At 39.5% G+C, this 14,323-nt stretch overlaps 1 long non-coding RNA gene across 1 annotated transcript in view; it reads left to right on the top strand.

Annotated features, from left to right (window-relative positions):
* Positions 1-14,323, top strand: part of LOC133422408 (uncharacterized) — a 453,225-nt gene that overhangs the window by 64,490 nt on the left and 374,412 nt on the right. The window lies entirely within an intron of this gene.

The following is a 14,323-nucleotide window of genomic DNA, read 5'->3' as shown; positions in this document are numbered from 1 at the left end:
GCCTTCTCTTCCCTCGCTCGCCCGTGTTTGTGTTGGTGTCGCGCTCGCCGCTCATCCGTGGCTGATCTCTGCTTAATGGACTAACCCGCCAAACCGCCGGCGCCGGCGCCGGCGCCGGCACCGGCACCAAGGACCCGCTGTTTTTTAAAATGATTGAGCCATGACTTGTCAGCAAGAATCCGCATCTTGCCCTTGAATGCTGATTACGGGATGTTTATGCAAAGTCATGTACGCGCTCCCCCCGAGGATCCGAGGGCCGGAATCAAAAACTCTTAAAACAAATCTTAACATGTTGTCAGCGGAACAAGGAGCTGAGCTTCAGGTGCCGGAGCCGTCGACTCGTCCGTGATGTTTAGCACCCGTTTTATTATTATTTAAATTCCACTTCTTAAAAGTTCCTTTACGATCAAAGTTTCTCTCTAATCCAATGTTGAGCCCGACTTTTATCAGTTGACAGAGGTGTCAAGTAACAAAGTACAAATACTTTGTTACCTTACTTAAGTAGAAATTTTGGTTATCTATACTTCACTGGAGTAATTATTTTTCAGACGACTTTTTACTTTTACTCCTTACATTTTCACGCAATTATCTGTACTTTTTACTCCTTACATTTTAAAAACAGCCTCGTTACTCTATTTCATTTCGGCCTTTAATAAAAACTATCCAGTTAAATTGCTCCGTCCGGATAGAGTGAATTTGGTTGTGGTTGTTTCAGATGTTCTTGTCCAGTTTTGTTCTTACATCCGTTCCCTCAGATTCCTGCAACTAAACTTGGATGTACATTCCAATAAAGGTTAGGATAAATGATAACATGAACATGAAGTTTGACTTTTTGCACCATTACAATACTTATAGGCAACTAGTCATCATATCTGCTGCTCTCTGAAACACATGTTAATGCTCAATAGTACACATATATGCTTCTTTAATATATTTACATTATACTAAGATACATTCATTTTCAGTGGCTTTTGTCCTTAATGGCTTTTTTCCCCCTTACAGTACTTTTACTTTTATACTTTAAGTAGTTTTGAAACCAGTACTTTTATACTTTTACTCGAGTAAAAACTTGAGTCGATACTTCAACTTCTACAGGAGTATTTTTAAACTCTAGTATCTATACTTCTACCTGAGTAATGAATGTGAATACTTTTGACCCCTCTGTCAGTTGGTCGTCCCGTCCCCCCCGGCCCCGGCCGTGTTTAGCTGCTGCTGAAAGTGAGACGGGACGCTGATGACCCAGATGAAAATCCATTGCTGGGGTGGCCAGATCAAGTTAATTACCTCACCCCCCCCTCAATGGCGAGTGGCGTAATTGAATCATGATTTTGCTGAATCACATGATTTCCCAGCAGCCCCGGTGGTTGTCGGGGTCTGCGGACCGTGAAATGAATACAGGCGGGGCTGGAATGAGCCGCAGCTGCAGTTCAGCAAGACTACAAGACAGAACCGGCGGTGGCTTCAACCCCCCTCCGCTCACCGAGGAGCCAACACGGACACACGGACCGTTTGTGACGTTGTTTCCTGTTGAATCACAGACCAGTCAAGACTTTAATCCTCAGTACTGGAGTTGAGGGGGGATGAGGGGGGATGGCATCCCCCCCTGAAATAAAAACGGTCCAAATCATCCCCCCCTGAAATAAAAACGGTCCAAATCATCCCCCCTGTAAAACTGCCATCCCCCCTTTCCATCCCTTATGTCATTTCATCAATGAATGTGGTTTTACTGCTATTTCAACATTTAGAGTCATCACCAGAAAAATAACTCCAGAAAAATAACTTATTTGACAATTTTCACCTGTTTCAAGTAGATTTTCACTTGAAATAAGTAGGAAAATCTGCCAGTGGGACAAGATTTATCTTCTTATTACAAGCAAAAAAATCTTGTTCCACTGGCAGATTTTTCTACTTATTTCAAGTGAAAATCTACTTGAAACAGGTGGAAATTGTTGTTTTTTTCCAGTGATGAGTCTTGTTTAAAGTGTAATGAGATTTTTTTGACTAAAATGAGACATTTTAACTAGAAATAAGACAAATATTCTTGTTAAGATTTTGAGTTTTTGCAGTGTAGCAATACTTACTTTCAATTTGATCAGCTACACTGCAAAAACTCAAAATTTCACCAGGAATATTTGTCTTATTTCTAGTTAAAATGTCCCATTTTAGATAAAAAATCTCATTACACTTAAAACAAGACTCATTACCAGGAAATTAACTTATTTGACCTGTTTCGAGTAAACTTTCACTTGAAATAAGTAGAAAAATCTGCCAGTGGGACAAGATTTATCTTCTTATTACAAGCAAAAAAATCTTGTTCCACTGGCAGATTTTTCTACTTATTTTCAGTGAAAATCTACTTGAAACAGGTGAAAATAGTTGTTTTTTTCCAGCGATGAGTCTTGTTTTAAGTGTAATGAGATTTTTTTTACTAAAATGAGACATTTTAACTAGAAATAAGACAAATATTCTGGTTAAGATTGTGAGTTTTTGCAGTGATCCATGTTACTTATCCTGTGAAGGACAGAGTCATATTGATAAGTTCAGAAAAGTGTTTTTTATTGTTGTGTTTTGATGTATTTGATGTAAGCCCAGTGGATATTTAAAGCTTACAGAAGGCTGCATTTAACTGCTGCTATGTCATTCCTGCAGTATTTCTGCAGGTGTTTTGGTCACTGCTATTATTTGTAATATATTATATTATTTGTAATCAGCACAAATTATCTGTCCCCGTATGATAAAATCCACCATCCCCCCTGATTCTTTTTACAACTCGAGTACTGTTAATCCTGGACCGGTTGCTAAAGCTCACATTTGTGTTTATATCCCTCTGAAAACAGTTGTTGGCACGAGGGAAGGTAATGATTATTGATTTGGACTAATTCATATTAATTGTTGTTTAATATAGAGTGATGTCACGGGTGTTTTCGTAGCACGGGACCTTCAGAGATGCTGATTACAAATAATATAAGATATTACAAATAATAGCAGTGACCAAAACACCTGCAGAAATACTGCAGGAATGACATAGCAGCAGTTAAATGCAGCCTTCTGTAAGCTTTAAATATCCACTGGGCTTACATCAAATACATCAAAACATAACAATAAAAAACACTTTTCTGAACTTATCAATATGACTCTGTCCTTCACAGGATAAGTAAAATGGATCACTGCAAAAACTCACAATCTTAACAAGAATATGTGTCTTATTTCTAGTTAAAATGTCTTGTTTTAGTAAAAAAAACTTATTACACTTAAAACAAGACTTATCACTGGAAAAAACAACAATTTTCACCTGTTTCAAGTAGATTTTCACTTAAAATAAGTAGAAAAATCTGCCAGTGGAACAAGATTTTTTTGCTTGTAATGAGAAGATAAATCTTGTCCCACTGGCAGATTTTCCTACTTATTTCAAGTGAAAATTTACTTGAAACAGGTCAAATAAGTTATTTTTCTGGTAATGACTCTTGTTTTAAGTGTAATGAGATTTTTTGACTAAAAATGAGACATTTTAACTAGAAATAAGACAAATATTCCTTGTGAAACTTTGAGTTTTTGCAGTGTAGCTGATCAAATTGAAAGTAAATATTGCTACACTGCAAAAACTCAAAATCTTAACAAGAATATTTGTCTTATTTCTAGTTAAAATGTCTCATTTTAGTAAAAAAATCTCATTACACTTAAAGACTCATCACTGGAAAAAACAACAATTTTCACCTGTTTCAAGTAGATTTTCACTTGAAATAAGTAGAAAAATCTGCTAGTGGAACAAGATTTTTTTGCTTGTAATGAGAAGATAAATCTTGTCCCACTGGCAGATTTTCCTACTTATTTCAAGTGAAAATGTACTTGAAACAGGTGAAAATTGTCAAATAAGTTATTTTTCTGGTGTTATTTTTCTGGTGATGACTCTAAATGTTGAAATATCAGTAAAACCACATTCATTGATGAAATGACATAAGGGATGGAAAGGAGGGATGGCAGTTTTACAGGGGGGATGATTTGGACCGTTTTTATTTCAGGGGGGGATGCCGTCCTCCTCATCCCCCCTCAACTCCAGTACTGCGTATCAGTCAATCGGGGTCCGGTATGATGAAATCAGGGAGAAGTAAACATTAGGAGCTACTGTACACCTGAAACACGTCCATCCACCCGGGGAAGGAAGTGCAACACTTCCCCGTAATGAGAACAGTCTGTGCAGACGACTGATGTGTTCACCTGTTCCAGAGGTGAGCTGTTCCAGGGAGTTATGGAGCAGGAATGATTCCTGGAGGGTTCTTTACGGCAGCACAGCTGAATGAGTGCAGGAGGACGAGCTCCTCTAGTGCTTCACCTGGGGGGGGAGGTGATGGAGAGCAGGCGGTGCAGTGACCTCCTCCTCCTCTCACTGACTCCGCCGGCGCCAGGTCCGGACCAATGATCGCGCCGGCCTTGTCAATGGATTTATTGATCTTGCTGGCATCAGTGACTGCGTTTACATGCAGTCAATAACCCTTTTAAAACCTGAATATTGGGTCATGTAAACGCCAAACGGAATATCCCCATCAAACGGAACAGGAATTTGTTTTCTGCTCATGCTCTGTTCACAAGGAATCCTGGTCTTTTGAGTCCAGGAAGTTCTTATAAACACGGAGAAACCAAGACCAGGAGGAGACTAATCACTTCATAAATGTAATGAAGGATATGAACATTTCTGCATTTGTAGACGGTAGAAAGTACCGGGATAGAAGATTTACAAGAAGGTGAGCGAAAAGTTGCGCGAAGCAGCATTTGTTTTGAATTTGGATACAGAAAGAAGAAGCAGAAATGACGGGAATTGCGTCATCACGTTCTCCGTGCGTCGCTGGTTTGATCCAGATATCCCAAATGATTAATCACCATGTAAACGGAATATTCCGAATGTTTCAGTAACCGGAATATTAGCAATAACATGTAAACGTAATCTGTGACCCCGTCCACACGTAGCCGGGTATTTTTAAAACCGAATATTTCCCCCCCTCCGTTTATAAAATTATTTGTATCCACATTACATCGTTTTTAAAAAAAAACAAAAAAACTTCCACACATAACCTAAGATCTGCGTTTTCGACCACATTCATAAGCATTCTAAACCTGTAGATCATCTGCGGCTCCCGGGGAAGGTGCGCCTCTGCGGCGCAGTTTCCCCGGCAGGCGCGTCTCTCGGTAACGAGCTCGAGTTCCCCCAGGTCCCGCCACGGAGCTGCCGCGTTAAATCGCTGCAGCCCTACGCCGTAGGGTACGGCATAGGGTACGGCGTAGGGTCCGGCGTACGGTGCGCGTCGCCGCGTACCCTACGGCGTAGGCTCTGCGTCGGTGTAACGCAGTAAACGGTGGTCAAGAGCAGAGACCATTTATTTAATAAATAGCTTGGAGAACAGATGCTGGATCATCTGTAGTTCTGTAGTAAACAAAGGTTGCACGTCAGAGCAGATTTGTTGTTGTTTTGGAGCATAATGTGACGTTCGAAAACGCAAAACTTTCAAAAATCTTCACTTTGCCCGGAGTTTTTTTAAACATTCGTTTATTTGCGTTTTCATGTGGATGACAGGTCCAAACGTAGGAAAATATCTTCGGTTTAGCAGATACCCGGCTACGTGTGGACGGGGTATGTGACACGGACGCCGCTCCACCGACGGCCCTCGCCGCCTCGCGCCTGGAGATCTCCAGGTTCTCGCCGCTGCAACACGGCCGTACCTTTACCGTACCCGGCTGGACCACCGGGTTGGGTTGCTGGTGTTTGAGGCGGCTGGCTCTGCTAGTCTCTGCTGGTTTGGGGAACTTAACTGGTTAAAGGAAGATTCTTCTGATGTTTTAAGTAGCCAAACCGTCCAAATCCAACTCTAAACCCATGATACCGAGAGTGAAATAAAAAAAATGGGATTAGTTTTTTTTAGTTTTAGTCACGTTCATTCTCCTTTTAGTCGTGTCAAGTTTCAGTCGACTAAAAGTCTGAGCATTTTAGTCTTATTTTAGTCAGAATTGTCCAGTACCATTTTAGTCTAGTTTTAGTCAAAGATTGAATTTAGCCAAACCCATTTTACAATTCAAACAAGGTTATCTTATTATTATATTATTGTTACCTTATAGACTCAAGAATACATTCATTCCAGATACAGGAGACTCTAGTTTCAAAATGCATTGCTTTTCTTTGTAATTTTTAATAATGTAATACTTTATCTATCCTTTATGGACCTGATCCTGAAGGTTTTTGTTTTGAGTAATTTTTTTCTTTGTGGGTTTTTAACTTCTTAATGGACCGATTTCATGACGTCTCTGACAAACCACTTTTTTATTGTTTTTGTCATCATGACGGTACAGATGCAGATGTTTTGCTAGTTTCGCGACATCGTATTAATCAGTCTTTGTTATATAAAACCTGAATACCTGAGTCAGGATTCTGTGTTTGTCTTTTATCCGAAAAGTCGCCTGAATTGTAAAGAGCACACAATGAAACGCATCAGCTGTTCCACATGTTCATGCCCGCAGCGGCTGCAGACGACGGGAAAACAAACAAGAATCGTACGTGTTTAACAAGAATATATTAATGCAATAATAAGTGCAAAGAAACCAAACATAATCGAGGTAATAAAAATATGTAGTGCATAAAAAGTAAAAACATCTGGTATATAAAAAGTGCTGTGGAACATTCAAACAGAAATGAATAAAATGATTAATTTTCTCATCCAGCTCTAATTGCACATAGAAATATTTAGTAATTCAAGCTTTGCTTTGACTACTACCATTTAGACATCATTACATCTTGCACAAGGTTTTCCAGAAAAAAAAAATACTGTTATATTTTTGATTTTGCGCAATGCACTACTTTTTATTGTTGCTATGATGGGAAATTTAAGTTTATTTTTTGGGTTTTTGAGCTATGTGCTATTTTTTATTTTTGCTATGATGGGAAATGTAAGTTATTTTTGGGTTTTGAGCTATGTGCCTTTCTTTATTTTGCTATGATAGGATATTTGAGTTTACTGATAATTCTTTTCAAAGTCTTGAGCTTTGCTCTTGTATTTGCGGTAACCAATGGAAGGTACCAGTAAAAGGGGGAGGTGTATATAAGCCTTGCTTTTACCTACACCCTTCCGGTTACAAATGTACCGAAATAAACATTCATTCATTCATACTATATAATACTGTATTGTTTACTGCATCATTGTAAATGACTTTCATTAATAACAATAAAAGGGATTCAAGCGTTAAAATCAGAACCAAAACACGGCCTTGACTTATTCCAATGTTATTATATTATTATGTTATTATATTGTTATCTGTATGTTATTCTTTGAGTATAAAGAAAAATGGGCCAATGACATCTGGCATAAACCGAAACTTAGAACTTACGGGTTGATGAAGAATATTTATAGTCCTGAACCTTATGCAACTCTCAAAAAGATCATTATGTATCAATTGTGAACTGGGATTCTCCCTCTGGCCAAAGAAACAGGTATAACTCTGTTCCTGAAGAGGAAAGATTATGTAGTGTTTGTGATTTAAATGTTGTTGAGGATTAACTTAATTTTTTGTTTTATTGTCCATTATATGATGAAGCCAGGCAGCTTTTATTTCAGAAAATGCAAGATTGTAAACGTGAGTTGTTTTGGACTGAGGATGAAGTTGGAATGGTTTTTCAGAGAGGAGGTTTTCTCTATAGCTACCTTTTTTAAAGAGAGACTGGAAACAGAGAAAGGACAAATTATATGGAAACTGAGAAAGGATCTGTAATTTGATCTGTAAAGTGTAAGTGGAATTTATAATTATTTATTTTGTGTTTTTGTTTGTAGCAGCTGATGTTTGTTTGCTGGCGTAGTGTATCTGTGTCTTGTAAGCCTTTATAGGCTGGAACCTTAGAGGTGTATGACACATTAATAAACAACAATTCATTCATTCATTCATTCATTCATTCATTCCAACCAGGCGGTTTGGAAAAGTCGATTTAAAACCTCGACGTTGTCGGCCTTTCTGGGGCTGGAGCCTGAAACGACCAGATCGGCCACTTCCTTCCTGAAACTAAGACATCTGAGATTGCAGCCGTCCCTCCAAATCAAATCGTGTCCGAACGCCGACGAATCCAAACCATCATCTCTAAAAAGCCGCTTCCTGCCGGCCCTGTCCCAAACCCAATTTCCTGGCTAAATCCATGTGATGTGTCAACACGTAATCAGTCCAATTTGAAGATGGGAGGGGCGGGAGGGCGGCTGGGGGAGGCTGGGGGCGGCGGGGGGGTTAGAGCCAAAGAAAAATGAAGCGTGTGGAGGGAGAGGGCCCGGGGGGGGAGCGGGGGCGTCCGCCCATCGCTGCCCGGCCCTGACACCTTGTGAAGAGCCCTCATTCATCACGCGGCGCAGGGCTTGAGCCGCCGTAAATCACTGTGGATAAAGGACGCGCCGTAAAGAATGGAATTGTGAAGGTAAGGGTTTTAAATCCCCCTAGATGATCCGAGATAAACACGCAGAGACTTTTGACAGTCCCTCGTTACCGCCACGAGCGAGAGGAGCTGTCACCACTCCCTCCTCGCCTTTCATCTCCCGGTAACAGTCTGGGCTGCTAATATCCTCAATTATCTCGGCAATATGTTGCTGGGAAAAAGGGAAAGTTCCGAGGAGGCATTCACGCAGTTTAAAAGTTTTAATTTGACAGCTTCTGGCGTAATGACGAGTTGAGACGGGGGTTAGAGGGGGCCGGGCCGCGCCGGGGGGGGGTGACAGGTGATTGGTCCAGACTGGGGGAGTCACGGAGGCAAATACATGTTTTGCATCACACATGGGGGGTTAGGGAGGATAAAAAAGAGGCAGTAGCTGCATTTGTTTTTCATATATGTCTTTATTGGGTTACCAAGACACAATAGAGGGTCTGCATTGACGTCACTTCCCCACTGGACCAGCTCCTTTACTCGCACTGAGTGGCAAAACATCAGCAAAAATGTCTGCAACTAGTGGAGAAGACGGGATAACAGCTGATTATCGGCTTAAATTAAAGGCAGTTGGACTTGACAGAGACCCGTACAGTTACCAAGAACCAGTGGTCCATGGACATTAATATTTGGTACAGTTACCAAGAACCAGTGGTCCATGGACATTAATATTTGGTACAGTTACCAAGAACCAGTGGTCCATGGACATTAATATTTGGCCATGAATCCAGTTTCCTGATATTTATATGAACTTAATTTCTACACCGGGGAAATACACGAAGCAAAGCTTGAAGGCTTACAAAAGTCTTGATGCTTGGTCCGACTTCAAGGCAGGATTTGTTGTAGAAATTAAAGTAATGAGGACACCGAACTTTATGATTTGACCGTTTAACGTTAGCTTCCCAAAAATCCAACATTACCCGATACAAAATGGAAACCACAAATCCACGTTTCGGTGTCTGGAATCCAGTTGTTTCTGTGAATTGCAGCGATCCATTTGTCTCTCTTAAGCTTATTTTTCAGCAGTCTGTAAAACGATAACTCTGATTTCTTGCTAAATCTATGAGTACAGTCGATCACACAACAGCTCTTTCCCATTTTAGATGTTTTCCAGTTGCTCAAACTGAAAGTTTACGCTGACACTCAGTCTTTCTGCCACTCAGTCTTTCTGACACTCAGTCTTTCTGACACTCAGTCTTTCTGACACTCAGTCTTTCTGACATTCAGTCTTTCTGACACTCAGTCTTTCTGACACTCAGTCTTTCTGACACTCAGTGGGCGAAACCCGCTGTGAAGTCACATCTGTGACGTCATGCGCATTCCCTACAAGTTCAATCAGTAAAAGGTACAATTCACCCATTTTCCCCCCTTTTAGAACACCAATACCCCCCAAACATAACCAGGACAGGCCAACAGTAGCTAAACCAACAAAAAAGAAAGAAAAAAAAGAACAGTTAGAGGATCCAGAAATGCTTGAATAATAACAAACCGCCTGCAGTTCGACCACCACGTCATCAGACCAAAGGCAAATACCGGCCTCTTTCAAAAAACTGACTAGTAAAAGGTCACAACAGTGTGTCTTGATTGGAGCCACTTGTCTTGATCATCTAAGGAAGTAATAGAATCGATTAAGGAAAGAATGGGATTCCAAGTTTTATAGAATTTGTCAGAGCAACCTCTAATACTGAACTTAATTTTGTCCAAGTGCAAGAATGACATTAGATCCTTCAGCCACGATTTAGGGGAGGGAGGATTCTTGTCCTTCTAGTAGCTGCATTTAAAACCATTTTTTTCTAATTTAATTTATTTTTTTTTAATATTCGGAATCACACGAGCAATACTACGGAAGAGTATTAGGGCCAGGCAAGAAAAAAATAAAATAAATATTTTAGAGGAGGAAGGTTTTTTTTTCATTATGCACTTCGAGAAAAAAGTCGAAATCTCCAGAAAAAAGTCAAAATTTCGAGAAAAAAGTCGAAATGTTGAGAAAAAGGTCGAAATGTCGAGAAAAAAGTTGAAATGTCGAGATTAATGTCGAAGTACAATTTCGAGAAAAAAGTCGAAATGTTGAGAAAAAAGTCGAAATGTTGAGAAAAAAGTCGAAATCTCCAGAAAAAAGTCAAAATCTCCAGAAAAAAGTCAAAATTTCGAGAAAAAAGTCGAAATGTTGAGAAAAAAGTCGAAATGTCGAGAAAAAAGTCAAAATGTCGAGAAAAAAGTTGAAATGTCGAGATTAATGTCGAAGTACAATTTCGAGAAAAAAGTCGAAATGTTGAGAAAAAAGTCGAAATCTCCAGAAAAAAGTCGAAATGTTGAGAAAAAAGTCGAAATGTTGAGATTAATGTCGAAGTACAAATTCGAGAAAAAAGTCGAAATGTTGAGAAAAAAGTCAAAATGTTGAGAATAATGTTGAAATACAATTTTGAAAAAAAAAGTCGAAATCTCCAGAAAAAAGTCGAAATGTTGAGAAAAAAGTCGAAATGTTGAGAATAATGTTGAAATACAATTTTGAAAAAAAAGTCGAAATGTATTTCAACTTTATTCTCGAAATTCTGACTTTACTCACAAAATTTCGACTTTATACACGAAATTTTGACTTTATTCTTGAAATTGTATTTCAACATTAATCTCGACATTTCGACTTTTTTCCAACATTTCAACTTTTTTCTGGAAGTGCACAATAAAAAAAAAAAATCTTTTTTCTCCTGCCTGGCCCTAAAACTCTTCCGTACATTACATCAGCCTAACATAAGCATTACATTATATCTCTACTGCGATCCATTTTTATTTTTTTTATTTTTCTTACGAACAGAAAAAAGAACAAAAACATAAACAAGGGGTGTTTTCATTAAGATCAAGAGGAAAAAAAAACTTTATAAGACAAATGTGTAAATGAAATACATCTCAAACAAAAGCAAGGAATCTCAGGGAAATATAACTTTTCCAATCTTCCCAGATTGCTTCAAATTTGGATTGTTGCAGCCTAATTTTTTTCTATTTTAATGACCCTTTTCACCAATAATACCTGTTAGAGTTTCATGCATGCATACCTTCATCCTGTAAGATAAACCGATCGATCATCGGGAGTGTCTGGGGTAATAAGTGAAGGTGATAAATCACTGCTCTGCGGTTTGAGCCGGTGTTCCTGGGCCGCGGTGCCGCCGTCGCCGCATGAAGCCGGCGCTGCGCTGGGAGTAATGGCAGGATCCACCCACGGTGCAAGTGCCTACTCCATCATTGGCTTTGTGCTGCAGTGCAATTAGTACACAAAATATTAACATTAGGATCAGGCGTGCCGCCGCCGCCGCGGTGCAACTTAAAAGTTCAAGGTAGTTCACGTCTCTGCAGTTTGTGTCAATCTTCCTCCGCCGGAGTAATTGCCTCAGGTTCATTCGGCTCCAGTCGGTGTAAGATGAAGTCAATAGCCTCGGTGGCATAATGACAGAGTACACACTTTCTTGCTCACATTAACAGCTTTTTCTTGATAGATAAAAGTCCCAAATAATGCCTCCTGTGATGGAGTGAAACCAGGATAACAAATTGGCCCTTTGTGATAACAACCCCCCTGTGAGCTCGGCGGGCGTGGAAGATAGACAGACAGCTGGGAGGAGAGAGCCGCTCGGCGGCGGCGGCGATGCACCGGGGGAAAAGCCCGATGCCCTACAGGAAGGATGGATGGTGGAGATTTGTAATGGTTCCTCTTTGCTTTTGACAAAATAACCCAACCTGCAACCTTCATCCTCATTGGCTGAGTGAAAGGGCACTCGGCGGAGGAGCCGGACGGAGATAAGTGAAGTCTGTCACTCTCGCCGCCGCCGTTATAAATTGCAGCTAACCCTCCAACATGTGCACGAGACAAGCAAAGCTGTCTCCTCTGACAACCGCCGTTCTGATTCGACACGCGCCAAAACAAACCGATACAAGGTGGAGGAGGAGGAGGAGGAGGAGGGAGGGGTGATGTCTTCCTCCCAAACCCGGGACTAGAGGTCAAGTCGGCTTCTTCTCCCAGCATTCATCGTCAGAGGTGTCAAGTAACAAAGTACAAATACCGTATTTTCTGGACTATAAGCCGCTACTTTTTTCATAGGTTTTCAACCGTGCAGCTTATACAAAGGTGCGGTTATTCTGTGGATTTTTCTTCCACCACTCGGGGCGCTCTAACCGGAATTAGAATCAAAACTAAGACAAAATAAAAGCAAACAAGAATACACTACTACTTCTTTAACAGATAGAAGTAGGTAGAAGCAGATTTCAAACAGATAAATAGATAAATAAATACCGGTTATTTTCTCTTCTGTCCCGTTTTAATCAGCAAAGTTGCTGCCGTGTTAAAAGACACTGTTAGGAAAGGATCTATTTAGGTACAAACATGTACATCATTTACAGTTCAAAATCCTTCTGTACATGTAGTAAATATATAATCTAACAACATAAATATCTGCGGCTAAATATCTTTTTTTTTAAATAGAGCGGATGCGGCTTATAGTCCAGAAAATACTTTGTTACCTTACTTAAGTAGAAATTTTGGTTATCTATACTTCACTGGAGTAATTATTTTTCAGACGACTTTTTACTTTTACTCCTTACATTTTCACACAATTATCTGTACTTTTTACTCCTTACATTTTAAAAACAGCCTCGTTACTCTATTTCATTTCGGCCTTTAATAAAAACTACCCAGTTAAATTGCTCCATCCGGATAGAGTGAATTTGGTTGTGGTTGTTTCAGATGTTCTTGTCCAGTTTTGTTCTTACATCCGTTCCCTCAGATTCCTGCAACTAAACTTGGATGTACATTCCAATAAAGGTTAGGATAAATGATAACATGAACATGAAGTTTGACTTTTTGCACCATTACAATTAGGGATGGGCGGTATGGACTAAAAAATGTATCACGATAATTTCTGGCATTTATCTCGATAACGATAAAAATTACGATAAAAAAAAAATACCAATTCAACTTTGTAACTATAAATCTATCTCGCTCTCAGATCCGCCATGTTTGTTACACAAAAACATCATCAACGGAATTTATCTTTCTTTCTTTCTTTCTTTCTTTCTTTCTTTCTTTCTTTCTTTCTTTCTTTCTTTCTTTCTTTCTTTCTTTCTTTCTTTCTTTCTTTCTTTCTTTCTTTCTTTCTTTCTTTCTTTCTTTCTTTCTTTCTTTCTGGCACATTTCTTCCTTCCTTCCTTCCTTCACGTACGTTGTGCGTGGATGTAACGCAGAACCATAAATCATCTTTACACAAAAAAGTCTTCACCGTGAGATACAAATTCTTACCGTGGGGAATTTTTTTGACGGTTTATCGTGAACGGTAAAATATCACCCATTCCTAATTACAATATTTATAGGCAACTAGTCATATCTCCTGCTCTCTGAAACACATGTTAATGCTCAATAGTACACATATATGCTTCTTTAATATATTTACATTATACTAAGATGCATTCATTTTCAATGGCTTTTGTCCTTAATGGCTTTTTTCCCCCTTACATTACTTTTACTTTTATACTTTAAGTAGTTTTGAAACCAGTACTTTTATACTTTTACTTGAGTAAAAAACTTGAGTTGATACTTCAACTTGTACAGGAGTATTTTTAAACTCTAGTATCTATACTTCTACCTGAGTAATGAATGTGAATACTTTGGACACCTCTGTTCATCGTCACGGCAGCGGATTGGGCTCCAGATAAAGAAGCATCCGCCGGCGTAAACAGGTGTGTTCATCCGAGGGAAGGGCTGATCTGGACTACAGCAGATTACCCAGAGCTTCTGCTGGTAGATGCTGCAGGATTTGTGGCTAACATCACGCTCGTCTGCACGGAGATCACTTCTTTTTTTTCTTCCTTCAACCAATTTCAGATTCAGATTCGGCCGAATTGCTT

This window comes from Cololabis saira, chromosome 21, assembly GCF_033807715.1.
Source record: "Cololabis saira isolate AMF1-May2022 chromosome 21, fColSai1.1, whole genome shotgun sequence".
Taxonomy (NCBI): domain Eukaryota; kingdom Metazoa; phylum Chordata; class Actinopteri; order Beloniformes; family Belonidae; genus Cololabis; species Cololabis saira.
Note: the sequence above shows the minus strand (reverse complement) of the source record. Positions and strands in the feature narration are given on the sequence as shown.